We start from the raw sequence: 14,745 nt of genomic DNA, 5'->3' as shown, positions 1-14,745 counted from the left end.
GTTGTCTCAAACTCTCTAGGCTCGCATCTGTGTGCAGAGCGGCCTGAAACTCCTGGCTAGGGGAAGCCAGAAGTGACGTCAGGGTCCCTTCCCCACGGGAGCCCTCTGGGACCTGCACTGGGTCCACCTCTGGTTCAGTCACACTGATGACTGAGGAGGGTCCGGAAGGCAGACAGGTATCTGCGTTCCGGGCACTCTGACTGCGGGTGACAGCAGCTACGTAGGCTGTCTCCCCGGGGGTTTCTACAGACCCATCAGCTGACGCTGCTATGGGCTCTACCTCCCCATCCTCCCCCATTACCTCAGGAGCATTGCTACTTATGGGCCAGTTACCTTCCTCGGTGGCACTGGTCAATTTCATGGCGTCACCTGTCTCACGGTTCCCATGTATCTCCCCATTTCTTGTAGCACCGACACTTGCCCCTGCTAGGGGTTCCTCAGCCGTCTCACTCCGCAGAGGGACTTGGCTGAGCACTCCTGTACCTATGGACACATCAACTTTCACAGAAACATCATTATCAGATACAGTTGGCACAGGTACAACCTTTCCCCCATCAATCCTAGGGAAAAAATGGTTAACAGATGCATCATTACAAGATAAAGCATGGTCAGGTAACACATGCGATTTCCCATCATCATCATCATCATCAGGGTTAACGTTACGCTTATTAGCAGATTGGGGAGGGGTGTCAGGGACGTAGTATGCAAACAACCTCCCCAAATCAGTCCCCAACAAAACATCAGTGGGCAAATTATCAGACAGCCCCACTTCTTTCACCCCGCTCCCGGCACCCCAATCAATAAAAACCCGGGCCATCGGTAAGGGACAGCTGATGCCCCCAATCCCAGTGACAGTTAGGGTTTTCCCCGGAATGATTTCTTCAGGGGCCGCCAGTTCGGGTCGGATGAGGGTTCGTTCAGCCCCGGTGTCCTTGAGGCCTGTAGCAACACGACCTCCCACAGTGACGGGCTGTACGTTGTCACACACCCTCCCAACCACACCACCCACCAAAAGAACTGCTGCATTAGGCCCTGGGGCCTGGGATGAGGGGTTCTTCTGCTTGGCTAGACATTGGTGACTGAGGTGTCCAGTCTGCCTGCAGTGGTAACACTGGCGAAGTTCGGTGGTAGGTCTGGTGCTGTTGGCCACGGGGACAGGACCTCTGGTGTGTTGGCTGGCAGGGGTACTGGCGTTGGCTGCAGGCTTACCCCCTCTCCAGCTGGTGGTGACTGGCTTCCGCACTTCCGATCTACGGTTGGCCTCATAGGCATCGGCAATCTGCGCTGCTTTCGTCACATCGTTGGGTTCTCTGTCCATCACGAACTGTCGCACTTCAGTTGGGCAAAGACGGAAGAACTGGTCTTTGATCATCAGGTCTCGCAGCTGTGTAAAGGTGGTCACTGACAGTCCTTGGGTCCACTGGTCAAAGTGGGTCCCCAGTCTATGCACCACATCACTGTAACTGTCGTGTGGGCCACGTAGGAGGGTCCGAAACTTTTTACGGTACACCTCGGGTGTAAGCTGGTACTTGGCTATCAGAGCCTGCTTGATGGCCTCATAGTCACCATCTTGTTCTTGAGGGAGTGCAGCAAACGCCTCCAGAGCTTTTCCTCTCAGCCCTGGTGTCAGGTATCGTGCCCATTCTTGTGTAGGCAGCTGGTACTGTCTGCAGGCTTTCTCAAAGGCCCGCAGAAACGTGTCCAAGTCCCCATCCTTTTCCATAACAGGAAAGTGGTCGGGCCGGGGCTTTGGTATCTGAGCGCTGCTGGGCTCACGGCTCTGGGCAGTGGAAGGCGTCCCCCCCCGCCGGAGCATCTCCAGTTCATGTTCTCGCTGGGCTTGGCGCTCGGCTCGCTGGGCCTGGGCCTCTCGCTCGGCTCTCTCAGCCTCTCGCTCAGCTCTCTCTGCCTCTCGCTGGGCCTCTCGCTCGGCTCGCTCCTGGTATTGCTGGATCAGCTGCAGACGTCTCTCTAGGTCATCTGCGGAGCATTGTTGCAGAGCCAGCTGCAGGCGGAGGTCTGCGCCCCCCTGGTTGCCAGTAGGGCCCGTATTCAGTGGTTGAACCTCTGCTGCAGCACCACGTTCGCTGGTGCTGGCATCTGCGGCCTCTGGGCTCTGTGAGTGGTCTAGAGCGGCTTCCCATTGCACCAGTTCAGCGACCATTTGAGTCTTGGTCATGCTCTGGGGGTTCAGGCCATGATACGTGCATATCCCAGCAAGAGTGTCCTTCTTCTGCTGGTTGTACCAGGCTTCTCCTTTCGTTGCCATGGTTGCCAAATAAAAGATAGAATAGAAAAACGAAGAGAAAGGGAAGGGATAATTACCAGTACACAATTGTCTCACAACTAATAAACACTGAGTTCGTTCTCCAAACTTATTTGCGCAGAGTTCTCGCAAGAACTTTCTGCAAGTTTTTAGTGAGAGGAATGATTGCTCAAACCAAATCACTAATGCTCTAATATCCCACCGCCTTGCCACCAATATGTCACGATTCACTCCGTGACTGTCAGGATCCCTTAGCCGCTGCCCACAATCTGTCACGGACGGGGGTGACCTTAGACCAGCAGACGGCTATCACATGTGCAGGGGGCTTATCCTAGTTATCCCTCCACTGCCACAATGTGATGAAAAAAAAAACACACACGAGGCTATTGACCTCTTAGTTTACAGCAGGGGCTTATTTTAGGTATCCCACTGCTCTTCAATATACCACGAACTGCAGGGATTTGTGTATCCCGCTTACAGTTCCACTTAAACCTTGCAGCTCTCTGGCGCCCCCCTTACTCTCAGGTCAGATTAGGTACTGCACCTGGGGTAATTAGTCGCCAGAAACGCTGCCTGCTATGTACTGGCTATTGGGAACACTGCAGCGATGCGATAACTACTCCCGCTCAGGCAGGAACAATAATTATCAAGCCGCAGTCGCTACAGTGACCCCCCAAAAGCCGGCACACGGTCGCTGCCACCAGCTCCAGTTGAACGGGTCTGGAGCAAACCCCAAAAAACAGTAGCGTAATTCCCTTCAGAGACAGGGTACGGTTTAGGGCAGGAAGAACGAACTAGTATTAAATAGGATACCCCATAAATGATTTTAGGCAGTGTTTATAAAATATTTTACAAAGATGTTACAAATGAGACAATTGCAAATATGTACAAGGTAATTATAAAAATAAAAGGATTAAAGGAAGAAAAGATAACTCACATGTTCTTAGATCATTGCATTGCAGGCAACAGGCTAGGAGCTTTCCATCTATCCCAGTGCATTGGGCACTCGCAGTCTGGTCGCTTCAGGTAAAAACTCACAACTCTGCTCTCTTGGATGCCTGCCAGCACTTAAAACCTACAGTCTGTGACCTCACAGAAAGGGCTTGGTTTTCCAACTCCTCCTACCTCTTCGGTTTCACTAACTGGGCATTAAATATATCTGATGCCCGTATCTTCGCTACAGAACATAAAATAATCGCACCATACCCATCGTTCATCTCATAGTATCGTGGGCATTCCGATGAGATCAAATATGCCCTGTCTGGGATACATATTTACAGAGAAATCCCTACTTCTTCACCAGATGGAGTTAGACGCCCGTATTTAGAGTGATGCGTAGATCCTCCGAGTGTGATTATGACGATATATTTTGGTGTTCGTAACTTAAACGGTTTGCATAATATCTTCCAAAAACAGAACAAAGAAATCCCATGCATTCTAGAAGTTTCTCTAACAGTTCCTGCTAACACAAATTTCTCTTGCAGCTATGCCCGTCGTAAATACCTTTCGTCAATAAAACTCCCCCACAAGGCAAGCTCTTCTACACAGACAGCTAGAAACACAGGGAAAGAAAGAGAACCAGAGAGAAGGGGGGTTTAGCCCCCGCATGCTAGCAGGAAAACTAACTTATGATATTTCATACCATATCGTGACAGTGTGCTCTCACCCACTGCCCTCCCACTCCACACACAGGCAACTAGGACGGAGGGTGTGCGCTCACCCACTGCCCTCCCACTCCACACAGGTACCTAGGACAGGGGGTGTGCGCTCACCCACTGCTCTCCCACTCCACACACAGTCACCTAGGACAGAGGGTGTGCGCTCATCCACTGCCCTCCCACTCCACACAGGTACCTAGGACGGGGGGTGTGCGCTCACTCACTGCCCTCCCACTCCACACACAGGCACCTAGGACGGGAGTGTGCGCTCACCCACCGCCCTCCGACTTCACACACCGGTACCTAGGACGGAGGGTGTGCGCTCACCCACTGCCCTCCCACTCCACACACAGGTACCTAGGAAGGAGGGTGTGTGCTCACCCACTGCCCTCCCACTCCACACAGGCACCTAGGACGGGAGTGTGCGCTCACCCACTGCCCTCCGACTCCACACACCGGTACCTAGGACGGAGGGAGTGCGCTCACCCACTGCCCTCCCACTCCACACACAGGCAAGTAGGACGGAGGGTGTGCACTCACACACTTCCCTCCCACTCCACACAGGTACCTAGGACAGGGGGTGTGCGCTCAACTACTGCCCTCCCACTCCACACAGAGGCACGTAGGACGGATGGTGTGCGCTCACCCACTGCCCTCCCACTCCACACAGGTACCTAGGACGGGGGGTGTGTGCTCACTCACTGCCCTCCCACTCCACACACAGGCCACTAGGACGAAGGGTGTGCACTCACCCACTTCCCTCCCACTCCACACAGGTACCTAGGACAGTGGGTGTGCGCTCAACCACTGCCCTCCCACTCCACACACAGGCACCTAGGACGGAGGGTGTGCGCTCACCCACTGTCCTCCCACTCCACACAGGTACGTACAACGTGGGTGTGCGCTCACTCACTGCCCTCCCACTCCACACACAGGCACCTAGGACGGGGGTGTGCGCTCACCCACTGCCCTCCCACTCCACACAGGTACCTAAGACGGAGGGTGTGCGCTCACCCACTGCCCTCCCACTCCACACAGGTACCTAGGACGGAGGGTGTGCGCTCACCCACTGCCCTCCCACTCCACACACAGGTACCTAGGACGGAGGGTGTGCGCTCACCCACTGCCCTCCCACTAAACACCAGTACCTAGGACGGAGGGTGTGCGCTCACCCACTGCCCTCCCACTCCACACACAGGTACCTAGGACGGAGGGTGTGCGCTCACCCACTGCCCTCCCACTCCACACACAGGCACCTATGACGGGGGTGTGCGCTCACCCACTGCCCTCCCACTCCACACCGGTACCTAGGATGGGGGTGTGCGCTCACCCACTGCCCTCCCACTCCACACCGGTACCTAGGACGGAGGGTGTGCGCTCACCCACTGCCCTCCCACTCCACACCGGTACCTAGGACGGAGGGTGTGCGCTCACCCACTGCCCTCCCACTCCACACACAGGCACCTAGGACGGAGGGTGTGCGCTCACCCACTGCCCTCCCACTCCACACACAGGTACTAAGACAGAGGGTGTGCGCTCACCCACTGCCCTCCCACTACACACCGGTACCTAGGACGGAGGGTGTGCGCTCCCCCACTGCCCTCCCACTCCACAACGGTACCTAGGACGGAGGGTGTGCGCTCACCCACTGCCCTCCCACTCCACACAGGTACTAAGACAGAGGGTGTGCGCTCACACACTGCCCTCCCACTCCACACAGGTACCTAGGACGGAGGGTGTGTGCTCACCCACTGCCCTCCCACTCCACACAGGTACCTAGGACGGGGGTGTGAGCTCACCCACTGCCCTCCCACTCCACACAGGTACCTAGGACGGGGGTGTGCGCTCACCCACTGCCCTCCCACTCAACACACAGGTACTAAGACAGAGGGTGTGCGCTCACCCACTGCCCTCCCACTCCACACAGGTACCTAGGACGGGGGTGTGCGCTCACTCACTGCCCTCCCACTCCACACAGGTACCTAGGACGGGGGTGTGCGCTCACCCACTGCCCTCCCACTCCACACAGGTACCTAGGACGGGGGTGTGCGCTCACCCACTGCCCTCCCACTCCACACAGGTACCTAGGACGGGGTGTGCGCTCACCCACTGCCCTCCCACTCCACACACAGGTACCTAGGACAGGGGTGTGTGCTCACCCACTGCCCTCCCACTCCACACACAGGTACTAAGACAGAGGGTGTACGCTCACCCACTGCCCTCCCACTCCACACACCGGTACCTAGGGCGGAGGGTGTGCGCTCACCCACTGCCCTCCCACTCCACACAGATACCTAGGACGTGGTTGTCCGCTCACCCACTGCCCTCCCACTCCACACACAGGTACCTACAACAGGGGTGTGTGCTCACCCACTGCCCTCCCACTCCACAAAGGTACCTAGGATGGAGGGTGTGCACTCACCCACTACCCTCCCACTCCACACAGGTACCTAGGACGGAGGGTGTGCGCTCACCCACTGCCCTCCCACTCCACACACAGGTATCTAGTGTGCGCTCACCCACTGCCCTCCCACTCCACACACAGGCACCTAGGACGGAGGGTGTGCGCTCACCCACTGCCCTCCCACTCCACACAGGTACCTAGGACAGGGGGTGTGCGCTCACCTACTGCCTTCCCACTCCACACACAGGTACTAAGACAGAGGGTGTGCGCTCACCCACTGCCCTCCCACTCCACACACAGGTATCTAGTGTGCGCTCACCCACTGCCCTCCCACTCCACACACAGGCACCTAGGACGGAGGGTGTGTGCTCACCCACTGCCCTCCCACTCCACACAGGTACCTAGGACGGGGGGTGTGCGTTCACTCACTGTCCTCCCACTCCACACACAGGTACTAAGACAGAGGGTGTGCGCTCACCCACTGCCCTGCCACTCCACACACAGGTACCTAGGACAGGGGTGTGTGCTCACCCACTGCCCTCCCACTCCACACAGGTACCTAGGATGGAGGGTGTGCGCTCACCCACTGCCCTCCCACTCCACACACAGGCAACTAGAACGGAGGGTGTGCGCTCACCCACTGCCCTCCCACTCCACACAGGTACCTAGGACACGGGGTGTGCGCTCACCCACTGCCTCCCCCCTCCACACAAAGGCACCTAGGATGGGGGTGTGCGCTCACCCACTGCCCTCCGACTCCACACACCGGTACCTAGGTCGGAGGGTGTGCGCTCACCCACTGCCCTCCCACTCCACACCGGTAGCTAGGACGTTGGGTGTGCGCTCACCCACTGCCCTCCCACTCCACACACAGGTACTAAGACAGAGGGTATGCGCTCACCCACTGTCCTCTCACTCCACACAGGTACCTAGGACAAGGGTGTGCGCTCACCCACTGCCCTCCCACTCCACACAGGTACCTAGGACGGGGGTGTGCTCTCACCCACTGCCCTCCCACTCCACACACAGGCACCTAGGACGGAGGGTGTGCGCTCACCCACTGCCCTCCCACTCCACACACAGGCACCTAGGACGGAGGGTGTGCGCTCACCCACTGCCCTCCCACTCCACACACAGGTACTAAGACAGAGGGTGTGCGCTCACCCACTGCCCTCCTACTCCACACACAGGTACCTAGGACGGAGGGTGTGCGCTCACCCACTGCCCTCCCACTCCACACAGGTACTAAGACAGAGGGTGTGCGCTCACACACTGCCCTCCCACTCCACACAGGTACCTAGGACGGAGGGTGTGCGCTCACCCACTGCCCTCCCACTCCACACAGGTACCTAGGACGGGGGTGTGCGCTAACCCACTGCCCTCCCACTCCACACAGGTACCTAGGACGGGGGTGTGCGCTCACCCACTGCCCTCCCACTCCACACACAGGTACTAAGACAGAGGGTGTGCGCTCACCCACTGCCCTCCCACTCCACACAGGTACCTAGGACGGGGGTGTGCGCTCACCCACTGCCCTCCCACTCCACACAGGTACCTAGGACGGGGGTGTGCGCTCACCCACTGCCCTCCCACTCCACACAGGTACCTAGGACAGGGGTGTGCGCTCACCCACTGCCCTCCCACTCCACACAGGTACCTAGGACGGGGTGTGCGCTCACCCACTGCCCTCCCACTCCACACACAGGTACCTAGGACAGGGGTGTGTGCTCACCCACTGCCCTCCCACTCCACACACAGGTACTATGACAGAGGGTGTACGCTCACCCACTGCCCTCCCACTCCACACACCGGTACCTAGGACGGAGGGTGTGCGCTCACCCACTGCCCTCCCACTCCACACAGGTACCTAGGACGTGGTTGTCCGCTCACCCACTGCCCTCCCACTCCACACACAGGTACCTACAACAGGGGTGTGTGCTCACCCACTGCCCTCCCACTCCACAAAGGTACCTAGGATGGAGGGTGTGCACTCACCCACTACCCTCCCACTCCACACAGGTACCTAGGACGGAGGGTGTGCGCTCACCCACTGCCCTCCCACTCCACACACAGGTATCTAGTGTGCGCTCACCCACTGCCCTCCCACTCCACACACAGGCACCTAGGACGGAGGGTGTGCGCTCACCCACTGCCCTCCCACTCCACACAGGTACCTAGGACAGGGGGTGTGCGCTCACCTACTGCCTTCCCACTCCACACACAGGTACTAAGACAGAGGGTGTGCGCTCACCCACTGCCCTCCCACTCCACACACAGGTATCTAGTGTGCGCTCACCCACTGCCCTCCCACTCCACACACAGGCACCTAGGACGAAGGGTGTGTGCTCACCCACTGCCCTCCCACTCCACACAGGTACCTAGGACGGGGGGTGTGCGTTCACTCACTGCCCTCCCACTCCACACACAGGTACTAAGACAGAGGGTGTGCGCTCACCCACTGCCCTCCCACTCCACACACAGGTACCTAGGACAGGGGTGTGTGCTCACCCACTGCCCTCCCACTCCACACAGGTACCTAGGATGGAGGGTGTGCGCTCACCCACTGCCCTCCCACTCCACACACAGGCAACTAGAACGGAGGGTGTGCGCTCACCCACTGCCCTCCCACTCCACACAGGTACCTAGGACACGGGGTGTGCGCTCACTCACTGCCTCCCCCCTCCACACAAAGGCACCTAGGATGGGGGTGTGCGCTCACCCACTGCCCTCCGACTCCACACACCGGTACCTAGGTCGGAGGGTGTGCGCTCACCCACTGCCCTCCCACTCCACACCGGTAGCTAGGACGTTGGGTGTGCGCTCACCCACTGCCCTCCCACTCCACACACAGGTACTAAGACAGAGGGTATGCGCTCACCCACTGTCCTCTCACTCCACACAGGTACCTAGGACAAGGGTGTGCGCTCACCCACTGCCCTCCCACTCCACACAGGTACCTAGGACGGGGGTGTGCTCTCACCCACTGCCCTCCCACTCCACACACAGGTACTAAGACAGAGGGTGTGCGCTCACCCACTGCCCTCCTACTCCACACACAGGTACCTAGGAAGGAGGGTGTGCGCTCACCCACTGCCCTCCCACTCCACACAGGTACCAAGGACGGGGGGTGTGCGCTCACTCACTGCCCTCCCACTCGACACACAGGCACCTAGGACGGGGGGGTTGCTCTCACCCACTGCCCTCCGACTCCACACAGGTACTTAGGACGGAGGGTGTGCGCTCACCCACTGCCCTCCCACTCCACACAGGTACCTAGGACGGAGGCTGTGCGCTCACCCACTGCCCTCCGACTCCACACACCGGTACCTAGGTCGGAGGGTGTGCGCTCACCCACTGCCCTCCCACTCCACACCGGTAGCTAGGACGTTGGGTGTGCGCTCACCCACTGCCCTCCCACTCCACACACAGGTACTAAGACAGAGGGTATGCGCTCACCCACTGTCCTCTCACTCCACACAGGTACCTAGGACAAGGGTGTGCGCTCACCCACTGCCCTCCCACTCCACACAGGTACCTAGGACGGGGGTGTGCTCTCACCCACTGCCCTCCCACTCCACACACAGGTACTAAGACAGAGGGTGTGCGCTCACCCACTGCCCTCCTACTCCACACACAGGTACCTAGGAAGGAGGGTGTGCGCTCACCCACTGCCCTCCCACTCCACACAGGTACCAAGGACGGGGGGTGTGCGCTCACTCACTGCCCTCCCACTCGACACACAGGCACCTAGGACGGGGGGGTTGCTCTCACCCACTGCCCTCCGACTCCACACAGGTACTTAGGACGGAGGGTGTGCGCTCACCCACTGCCCTCCTGTCACGATTCACACCGTGACTGTCAAGATCCCTTAGCCGCTGCCTACAATATGTCACGGATTGGGGTGACTTTAGACCAGCAGACGGCTATCACATGTGCAGGGGGGCTTATCCTAGTTATCCCTCCACTGCCACAATGTGATGAAAAAACACACACGAGGCTATTGACCTCTTAGTTTACAGCAGGGGCTTATTTTAGGTATCCCACTGCTCTTCAGTATACCATGAACTGCAGGGATTTGTGTCTATCCCGCTTACAGTTCCACTGAGCACTTGCAGCTCTCTGGCGCCCCCCTTACTCTCAGGTCAGATTCGGTACTGCACCTGGGGTAATTAGTCGCCAGAAAGGCTGCCTGCTATGTACTGGCTATTGGGCGCACTACAGCAACGCGATAACTACTCCCACTCAGGCAGGAACAATAATTATCAAGCCGCAGTCGCTACAGTGACCCCCCAACAGCCTGCACACGGTAAGCTGCCACCAGCGCCGATTAAACGGGTTCGGCTGCTAACCCAAAACAGTAGCGTAAATTCCCTTCAAAGACAGGGTACGGTTTAGGGCAGGAAGAACGAACTAGTATTAAAAATTATACCCCATAAATGATTTTTAGGCAGTGTTTATAAAATATTTTACAAAGATGTTACAAATGAGACAATTGCAAATATGTACAAGGTAATTTTAAAAATAAAAGGATTAAATGAAGAAAAGGTAACACTCACATATTCTCAGATCATTGCATTGCAGGCAACAGGCTAGGAGCTTTCCATCTATCCCAGTGCATTGGCACTCGCAGTCTGGTCGCTTCAGGTAAAAACTCACAACCCCCCCCCTGGAAACCTGCCAGCAACTTTATAACCTACAGCCTGTGACCTCACAGAAAGGGCTGGTTTTTCCAACCCCTCCTACTTCTTCAGTATTGCTCACTGGGCATTAAATATATCTGATGCCCGTAACTTCGCTACAGAACATAAAATAATCGCACCCTACCCATCGTTCATCTCATAGTATCGTGGGCATTCCGATGAGATCAAATATGTCCCATTTGTCACGCACACTGACAGAGAAATCCCTACCTCTGTACCAGATGGAGCTACAAGCCTGTGATTAGAGTGATGCGTAGATCCTCCGAGTGTGATTATGACGATATATTTTGGTGTTCGTAACTTAACCGGTTTGCATAATATCTTCCAAAAACAGAACAAAAGACTTTCATTTTCTGGAAGGTTCTAATCTAGTTAAAGCTGGGCACTTTCCCCCCACAAGAAATACTGGTCGTAAATACCTTTCGTCAATAAAACTCCCCCACAAGGCAAGCTCTTCTACACAGTTAGAAACACAGGGAAGGAAAGAGAACCAGAGAGAAGGGGGGTTTCTTAGCCCACATCCTGGGCTGACAAGAGAAACTAAACTTATATGATATTTCATACCATATCGTGACACTCCCACTCCACACAGGTACCTAGGACGGAGGCTGTGCGCTCACCCACTGCCCTCCCATTCCACACAGGTACCTAGGACGGAGGGTGTGCACTCACCCACTGCTCTCCCACTCCACACACAGGTACCTAGGAAGGAGGGTGTGCGCTCACCCACTCCACACAGGTACCTAGGACGGAGGGTGTGCTCTCACCCACTGCCCTCCCACTCCACACACAGGCAACTAGGACGGAGGGTGTGCTCTCACCCACTGCCCTCCCACTCCACACAGGTACCTAGGACAGGGGGTGTGCGCTCACCCACTGCTCTCCCACTCCACACACAGGCACCTAGGACAGAGGGTGTGCGCTCATCCACTGCCCTCCCACTCCACACAGGTACCTAGGACGGGGGGTGTGCGCTCACTCACTGCCCTCCCACTCCACACACAGGCACCTAGGACGGGAGTGTGCGCTCACCCACTGCCCTCCGACTTCACACACCGGTACCTAGGACGGAGGGTGTGCGCTCACCCACTGCCCTCCCACTCCACACACAGGTACCTAGGAAGGAGGGTGTGTGCTCACCCACTGCCCTCCCACTCCACATAGGTACCTAGGACGGAGGGTGTGTGCTCACGCACTGCCCTCCCACTCCACACACAGGTACCTAAGAAGGAGGGTGTGCGCTCACCAATTGCCCTCCCACTCCACACAGGCACCTAGGACGGGAGTGTGCGCTCACCCACTGCCCTCCGACTCCACACACCGGTACCTAGGACGGAGGGAGTGCGCTCACCCACTGCCCTCCCACTCCACACACAGGCAACTAGGACGGAGGGTGTGCACTCACACACTTCCCTCCCACTCCACACAGGTACCTAGGACAGGGGGTGTGCGCTCAACTACTGCCCTCCCACTCCACACACAGGCACGTAGGACGGAGGGTGTGCGCTCACCCACTGCCCTCCCACTCCACACAGGTACCTAGGACGGGGGGTGTGTGCTCACTCACTGCCCTCCCACTCCACACACAGGCCACTAGGACGGAGGGTGTGCACTCACCCACTTCCCTCCCACTCCACACAGGTACCTAGGACAGTGAGTGTGCGCTCAACCACTGCCCTCCCACTCCACACACAGGCACCTAGGACGGAGGGTGTGCGCTCACCCACTGCCCTCCCACTCCACACAGGTACGTACAACGGGGGTGTGCGCTCACTCACTGCCCTCCCACTCCACACACAGGCACCTAGGACGGGGGTGTGCGCTCACCCACTGCCCTCCCACTCCACACAGGTACCTAAGACGGAGGGTGTGCGCTCACCCACTGCCCTCCCACTCCACACAGGTACCTAGGACGGAGGGTGTGCGCTCACCCACTGCCCTCCCACTCCACACACAGGTACCTAGGACGGAGGGTGTGCGCTCACCCACTGCCCTCCCACTAAACACCGGTACCTAGGACGGAGGGTGTGCGCTCACCCACTGCCCTCCCACTCAACACACAGGTACCTAGGACGGAGGGTGTGCGCTCACCCACTGCCCTCCCACTCCACACACAGGCACCTATGACGGGGGTGTGCGCTCACCCACTGCCCTCCCACTCCAGACCGGTACCTAGGACGGGGGTGTGCGCTCACCCACTGCCCTCCCACTCCACACCGGTACCTAGGATGGGGGTGTGCGCTCACCCACTGCCCTCCCACTCCACACCGGTACCTAGGACGGAGGGTGTGCGCTCACCCACTGCCCTCCCACTCCACACCGGTACCTAGGACGGAGGGTGTGCGCTCAACCACTGCCCTCCCACTCCACACACAGGCACCTAGGACGGAGGGTGTGCACTCACCCACTGCCCTCCCACTCCACACACAGGTACTAAGACAGAGGGTATGCGCTCACCCACTGCCCTCCCACTAGACACCGGTACCTAGGACGGAGGGTGTGCGCTCCCCCACTGCCCTCCCACTCCACACCGGTACCTAGGACGGAGGGTGTGCGCTCACCCACTGCCCTCCCACTCCACACAGGTACTAAGACAGAGGGTGTGCGCTCACACACTGCCCTCCCACTCCACACAGGTACCTAGGACGGAGGGTGTGCGCTCACCCACTGCCCTCCCACTCCACACAGGTACCTAGGACGGGGGTGTGCGCTCACCCACTGCCCTCCCACTCCACACAGGTACCTAGGACGGGGGTGTGCGCTCACCCACTGCCCTCCCACTCCACACACAGGTACTAAGACAGAGGGTGTGCGCTCACCCACTGCCCTCCCACTCCACACAGGTACCTAGGACGGGGGTGTGCGCTCACCCACTGCCCTCCCACTCCACACAGGTACCTAGGAAGGGGGTGTGCGCTCACCCACTGCCCTCCCACTCCACACAGGTACCTAGGACGGGGGTGTGCGCTCACCCACTGCCCTCCCACTCCACACAGGTACCTAGGACGGGGTGTGCGCTCACCCACTGCCCTCCCACTCCACACACAGGTACCTAGGACAGGGGTGTGTGCTCACCCACTGCCCTCCCACTCCACACAGGTACCTAGGACAGGGGGTGTACGCTCACCCACTGCCCTCCCACTCCACACAGGTACCTAGGACGGGGTGTGCGCTCACCCACTGCCCTCCAACTCCACACACAGGTATCTAGGACAGGGGTGTGTGCTCACCCACTGCCCTCCCACTCCACACAGGTACCTAGGACAGGGGGTGTACGCTCACCCACTGCCCTCCCACTCCACACACCGGTACCTAGGACGGAGGGTGTGCGCTCACCCACTGCCCTCCCACTCCACACACAGGTACTAAGACAGAGGGTGTGCGCTCACCCACTGCCCTCCCACTAGACACCGGTACCTAGGACGGAGGGTGTGCGCTCCCCCACTGCCCTCCCACTACACACCGGTACCTAGGACGGAGGGTGTGCGCTCACCCACTGCCCTCCCACTCCACACAGGTACCTAGGACAGGGGTGTGCGCTCACCCACTGCCCTCCCACTCCACACACCGGTACCTAGGATGGAGGGTGTGCGCTCACCCACTGCCCTCCCACTCCACACACAGGTACTAAGACAGAGGGTGTGCGCTCACCCACTGCCCTCCCACTAGACACCGGTACCTAGGACGGAGGGTGTGCGCTCACCCACTGCCCTCCCA

The sequence above is a fragment of the Ranitomeya variabilis genome, chromosome 5, assembly GCF_051348905.1.
Source record: "Ranitomeya variabilis isolate aRanVar5 chromosome 5, aRanVar5.hap1, whole genome shotgun sequence".
NCBI classification, from domain to species: domain Eukaryota; kingdom Metazoa; phylum Chordata; class Amphibia; order Anura; family Dendrobatidae; genus Ranitomeya; species Ranitomeya variabilis.
The sequence above is the reverse complement of the archived record's forward strand: the minus strand, read 5'-3'. Positions refer to the sequence as shown.